The following is a 7,225-nucleotide window of genomic DNA, read 5'->3' on the forward strand; positions in this document are numbered from 1 at the left end:
AAGGTAAGACCCCGTCCCCTGAGGTTGCTCCTTTCCACACTGTCGTCTGCAAAAAGAGAACAAGCTTCTACATGATAAAAAAAGAATTAAAAGCCAGCGCCAGCCTGTCAGTAACAGTGACCCAGGTTACACAAAATAAAATTTTAAAAATAGACATGCGAGTTTTCTGACTGGGAGGGCGGATCGAACAGCAGGGAATGTTGGTTTTAATACGGCTCCTTCCACCGATAGACGATGCCTCTTACTCGCTGGCTTTGAGACTGAACCTCTCATCTGTGAAATAAGAGAGAAGGACCAGGTCGAAGATGCTTAACTTTCTTTAAAGTGTTTTTATTTGCAAAATCCCACCTGCAAGAAAAGTCGCAGCGGCGGCACTATGAGCTCCCGAGTCCCGTCCACCCATTCACTGACTGCATCTCACATGTTGATGATGATGTTGGTGATGATGCTGATGATGACGCACAATTGCTAGTATTTGACAAATCATTTGAAAGCGAGTTGAGGAGATTGAGTCCTTTTAGGCCTACATACTTCTGTGGACAACCTCTTCCGAAACCACAATGCGATGATCAAAGGCAAAAAATTTACACTGACACCACGGTACTATATAATCCACAATCCATCTTCAAATTTCTCCGAATGTCACAATAATGTACATCATAGCAATTTTTTTCTGATCCGACGTCCAGTCCCGGGTTGCACTTCGCTATGACTCAACCTACCTTGGGGGTGAGGTTGCGCCTCGGTTCATTACTTCCGAAGCGGTGAGACCACCTTGTCCTGTGGGTGACATCCACTTTAATAACTTGCTTGAAGAGGTGCCCCGGGTCCGGGCACTGCCACGACCGCATTTCCCTCTGTGTGAGCAGGGAGCAGTCTCTGCGGAGCTCCTTTAAGGCCGAGCACACATCTTCAACGACTTTCACTTCCTCTGCCGACGGCACCTGAAGCACTCAGCACCATGGTGGCCACGACGTGCCATTTCCTCTCCCTTTCTCTACCTTTACACGTTGGCTTCTGCTGCAGAAAGAGGTTCATCCTGCCCCATTTGTTGGCTCTTTACTGTCTGTTTATGTTTTGTCACCACAGATTTGCAGCTGAAACACTTTTTGACCCAGACTCTAAGAAAACAACATCGATGAAGCATCTCCCTAGGAAGAAGACGCACATCCCTCCAGACACCTGCCAGAGTACAGATATTTTCCAGATGTTAATGGATCCTTGAAGTCCATTCACAGCCCAAAGCCTAAGATAATTATGGAACTTAGTATAACGATACTTCCGGCTCTAAAATGCAGTGATGCTTCTGCACCTGTTGAAATGATTTGCAAGGAAGCAGATGGTAGGCTTCTTAAAGTGAGTGTGACAGGTGCATGCGTACCTCCTCAATTAGCAAATAGCTCTTTGGAAAGCAAATTATTTTGGTTTCTCTTATGAATATCAGTGCACGAGTGTTTTCAATCACACCCTTAAAAGCCGTACAGTTTCCCCTGAATACTCAGAAACTTAGAGAATCCTCCCTTCCGCTCCACCTCCGACCTTTCTGACCCTGCTGCTCAGAGAGTGGCACAGGTTCTGTCGAGTCCACGAAGCCCGCTGTGCAGATCTGTGTGGCTTCAGGTCACATTCAATTCCCAGGCTGTTTACTGGAGGGAATGGCAGGAGGACCGCCCCCCAAATGCGTGTGCCTTGCAATCATGTCTTTATTCTAAAGCAGGGAAATATTGTCAATGCCTGGAACTAATTGCTTCGTGTTTCAGGCTCTGAGATGAATAGACCAGAGCTCCTGAGCCATATCTGCTACCTCGACCTGAGCGCCTCACTCGACAGCCCAAAATCTCAGTTGCTCACATGCACAGTGGGGACTGTGATCATGTCACCACGTCAGGTGGAAGCAAGTAGCAGGTCGTCTATGGATGAGTTTCCAAGAAGCTGGGGCCTCCTGCCCCGGCTGGAACTGTGCACACGGTGTCTCGGCCGCTCGGCCAGGCCTTGCTCATTAGGAAAAGTTGACCTGGCCTGTGCTCCTGGTCCATTTTCTCTGTCACTACCCAGGTCACTCTGGGCTCACACAGTCAATGAGCCAAGATCTGGGCCTCAGCCCTTCGAATTCGGTGCCTCTCAGCTTCGCAAAGTGGCGAGGAGCTAATCTGAAGGAAGCGTGTAAACAAATCCATGTTCACCCGGCGGGTGAGCCACGACCTCCGCCCTGTCCAGAGGCCTGGTTTCTTACATAAAGAAAAAAAATATCAACTATTTTATTGATATGAGTCTATCATAATGATTTCTTTGAGGAAAGCTGCTTGAAGCCTTACCTACATCAAGCGTTATGGGAATATAATTTCTAGAAATGCCTATTGGCTCAAATACTATCTATTGCTCAGGTTGTTTATATCTGCTTCTCTAGTCCTCATTTTTCTCCAGCGAAGATATTTTGGATAATCACCTTATTATCTTTATTATTACAATATCTTTATTATTTGAGGATACTGAGCGGGTATTTCTGCTGCCCTCATTTCCTTCCATTGCTGGAAATCCCCAGGTTTCCTGACAAAGTAAAATGAGAAAAAAAAAATGGAAAGACTCCAGATAGATGTGAGCAGGCGAGGATGGATGGCAAAATGAGCACCAGGATGCCTCTAGAAATGAGTGACTCATCCAGGGTATATCCTTATGTAACGAATAAGACACTAGGTGTCTAATTTACCCAGGCTATACACGAATTAAAGACTAGTACCGTAAGCTTTGTCACAGCTTAGAAACAGGGAAGAACAATTTAAAATTTATTCTCCCCTCAGCAATAGTTTATTTTCATTTTTCCCAATTTCTTCAATCCTCGAAATGTTAAAAAATAAATATCATTATGTCTGAATAAATTCAGAATCAGATCGAGCTCATGTCCTGTTCTCTGAGATCTGATTTGATAGTAGGTGGAAAGAAAGGAGCTTTTGTTGGAAGAAGTGGGGGTGGGGGCGGGGCGGGGGTGGGGGCGGGGATGGCAGTGGGGTGTGGGAGGGGCTGGGAGTGGAAGACAGGAAGTGGGGGTGCTGATGGGGCATATGGAGGGTAGTGGAAGAACTCTGGACGTGAGTGAGCATCTGGCTTTGTTTTTTGTTTGTTTGCTTTTTTTTTTTACGTCTACAGCACCTGGTCTTCCTAGGTGGCCTCCCATCCAAGCACTAACCAGGCCCGACCCTGCTTAGCTTCTCAGATCAGACGGGAACGGGCTCGTTCAGGGTGGCGTGGCCATAGACAGCATCTGGCTTTGCGTAGTAGCATGGCCTTAAATGCAGATGAAAGGTCTTATGTCTTTTATTATACAGGATAGTTGTAAAAAATCAAATGAGGTCATGCAGACCATTTATATAAACTGGAATGTGATGGACAAATATAGCATATGTTAGGAAGGATTTCTAAACTTGAGAGGAAGCCCACATGATCCCCCTAGGACGTTACCATCAGCCGTGTGATATGTGAGAGCAAGGGAGATTCAAACAACATTCCCTGCAAACACTTCCCTGTGAATCAGTTTCCTGTTCTGGAAAGCTTGCCATGTTAAAATGTTTTCTCTACACAATTGAATAAAACCAGCATTTATGCAGATTTTACCCATCAGCAGGTATCGATTGAATTCCCACTGTGTGCTCAAGTGACAGGAGGGGTCTCAGGAATTCAGAGACAACAGGGTGGGCTTGGAACCGGAGACTTTGAGTCTTGGGGGAAAGATGGGCAGTAACGAATGGTCGTGTCTTGGGGAGAGGACAGGCAGTAGGGGACAGTCCCAGCATGACGAGGGGGTGGAGGTGCAGGGCTGCAGGAAGGTTTCCCGCGGAAGTGGGGCTGGAAGGAAGACAGTATCTGCCAGAAGAGAGAGAGCGAGGGCAAGCGAAGGGGGCGGGGAGAGAGAGAGAGGGGATGGACACATTGGGGTTGTGGGTAGAGGACAGGGACGGAGAGGGGGGCTTTGATCGCAGGTGGGAGAAGTACGACGTGCACGGACTGAAGATCAGCCTTCATTCTGTCCTCGGCTTGATCAAGCTCTGGGCAGGCTTCTTCCTGACTCCAGCCCCTGGCTTCCCTGTACCTAGAACACCTACTTGAGAAAACTGGCTGTTCTGAACCCTTTTTCCGCCCCTTTGAGATGTAGATCTTATTCTACTCTCTTGCCAGTTCTACAACCCAGAAAATGTCTTTCGCAGGGACCTATAGGGGCCATGCCTTTGAAATGTGATTATCAAGGAGGAGAGCGTCCCATCTCCCAGTCTCTATGGGAGGCGGGAGCCTAGCTCCGGCAAGCACCGATTAGCACACCCAGGTGGCCTACCCGCACTGGCCAACCACCTCACAGTACTCTGCAGTACTTTCCGACTAGCTCGCCCCCATTCCCCACGCTTAAAAACCATCTTCTGTTTCAGTGGAATCGAGTTCAGTCTCTCTCCCTATTGTAATAGACTCTCTCCCTTACCACAATTGCCTTGAATAAAGTCTTCCCTCTCTGTTTAAATCCTCCAGTGCAATTTTTTAATTACAAGACAAAAGCAAAGGAACAGAAACGGAGGTGAACAGAGAATTAGAACCAAGATAGATGAACCATGGCTTCTGTGATCTCTGGAGCTGTTTAGATAGAGAACTGCCTTCCAGCTCCATGTCCCGGGGTCCATGCCTCGTGAGCTGTTGGGGATGCCAGGTTGTTCCAGCTGTGTCTGCCTTGTTGAATAGAATACCTACCACATGATTTGGCCATTCACAAGAAACAACTACCCTGAACTAAGGAACCATAACCTACCAGTGCACGATTCAGAGAGCTGGAGGAGAAAGCTTTTCCAGTGAGGACCAGTAGCATCAGCTTTGAAGAAAAATGCCTTCATTTTTAAACGCTGATGAATGGGGACCTTTGTGCTCTGGAGCCTGTGTGAGGTGCCTTAATGGAGTGGCGAGGGCAGTCAGAAGAATTGGTAGGTAGAACAGAGTGCGTGTCACAAGGAAAGGATTATGTGTCGATCTCATCAGCCATTTCTGCACCCCTGTGTCCCTAGGGTATCCCTGGACGAAGTAGCTAAAATTCCCATGTGCCCAGCAGCAGTTAGCCTAGTTGACTTGCTAATGGCTGGCACGTCAACCTGATCTTACCAATCACCAGGTTCCAAACCACCAGTGACTCACAATGGAGTTTAACCTGACTAGACAGAGAGGGACACTAACTAGCACTGACGTTCCCGGGTGACACTGATGGGCAGCCGTGTAACCAGAATTGAGTTGTTTTGACAGACTTCCTTTGACAACGCATTTTTCTCAGGATATTGAGAGTCATTGGCCCTCATTGACTTTATCTGCTCATTGGTACACACTGGTGGTTTTAAAACCGTGTGATCTTCTATGGAGAAGTTCAACACATAGACCCAGAGGCTTTATCATAAATAAAGTTTATCATAAATAAGTCCCAGTTGGGACTGCAGGCAGCTTTTTTGTTCCCACTATTGGTTTCATTTTTGTTCTGTCGGATGGGAAGTTGAAGGAATAATAAAATAGCTCACAATTATTTATACTCAGATTTTATTTTTCTGATGTAGCTTCTAATGCCGTGTATCTTCTGAATCTCTCCTTTCTGACTACCTCCAAGTGATTTTCTATGTTCACAGCTATAAATCACAGTTTCTCCCCAGTCATTACTTGAAAGCTTGTGGGCACTTGGAAGGAAGGAAAGGTTTTCTATGGCTGGGGCGCCCTCGGCAGAGCAGCAACGCACGAACTCAGTCCTTAATGGCTCCCCTGGACCCCAAATCTACTAAGAAAACCAATGAGCCGATGCAAAAAATAAAAATAAAAAAGAACTTTATTCAAATATGACATCCATGCATCCCAGAATTCTCTCTGTAAGTTTTCCTACATAGGAAAAAGCTGGTTACATACGAGCCAGACTTATAGAGGCTATGAGTTTAATATCAACCTACCACTGAATTGTTGTGTAATCGAAGACAAATGATTGAGTCTGTAGATGTACATATATATTTTTAACTTGGGGTCTAACTTGATTTTTCAACACTCAGGCAATAGGAGTAAAAATCAGCTATTTTTTTTTAAATGCAAATATCTTGACAAAATTCAGCTCTACCTTGTTTCATTTAATGGAGCGTCCATGTCACTGAACTAATTATGATGTCCATGAAAGTTTTTCTGAAACATTAAATCCTAAGGTAAAGAGTAGTCATAAACCAGTTGATCAATGACTTCACGGAAACATTAAATAAAAATATTAAATTTGACATCATCTAATATGTAAGTCGCCGAGGAGAAAATAAACTTAAGGAATCAAATGGTCAAGCCCCTGCTCTGCAAGCAGGTGTTTGAATCCCAGGAGTAAGGGGAGTTGGTCATTTCATCTTCCAGCCCCCAACCCCTCCCTACCAAGGTGGTTTTCAGGAAACCCTCCGTAGCTCATTCTAGTATTTGGTTAGTCTAATTGTCAGAAAGTTCTTTCTTATGTCTAATCCCTATTCCTTCTATTTTAATTTAGACATTATCTGGACTTATTTTAGCTGATAAATACATAAGACATCTGTCTTAGCCTGCATGGGATGCCATTACAAAACATCATCGTCTGAGTGGTTTGAATAATGAAAATAACAGAAACTTATTTTCTCACAGTTCTGGAACTGGGTGTCAGCATGGTCAGCGTCCGGTGAGGACTCTCCTCCTGACTTGCAGACGGCAGCCTTCTCGCCGTGTGTTCATATGGCTTTGGTGCAGAGAATGGATGGGTAGAGAGGGACCAAACTCGCTGGTGTCTCTTTTTATAAAGGCACTAATCCCATCATATCAGGGGCCTGACCTCAGGAAATCATCTAGCTCTAATTATCTCCCAAGGGCCCCATATCCACATGTCATCACACTGGGGGGTGGGGCTTCAATGCATGAGTTGGGGGAGGGACACAAACATTCAGTTCGTAACAACAGCCTATCTCACACTTTCCTTTCTTTGGGCTTTATCATTCTGAAATTCTAAATATTTCATAAGACATGTTATTTTAAAAAATAATGCATCTCTCTTAGCCCTGTGCAGTTCCTTACCTTCATAAACATGTGATGCTATGAAACTATGTATAATACACAGATACACACACACGTATGCGTTGTATCTATTTAGCCTCTGGGAAAAATAATAAACTTAGATGCATACTTTACTGCTTACATCAGAATAAACCCCAGATGAAAATAAGAATGAAAT

General features: G+C 45.2%; 1 pseudogene; it reads right to left on the reverse strand.

Annotated features, from left to right (window-relative positions):
* Nucleotides 1–3,135: 3,135 nt before the first annotated feature.
* LOC111731574 lies at nt 3,136–3,254 on the reverse strand (annotated as a pseudogene).
* Nucleotides 3,255–7,225: the final 3,971 nt, after the last annotated feature.

This window comes from Pteropus vampyrus, unplaced genomic scaffold, assembly GCF_000151845.1.
Source record: "Pteropus vampyrus isolate Shadow unplaced genomic scaffold, Pvam_2.0 Scaffold385, whole genome shotgun sequence".
Lineage (NCBI taxonomy): Eukaryota > Metazoa > Chordata > Mammalia > Chiroptera > Pteropodidae > Pteropus > Pteropus vampyrus.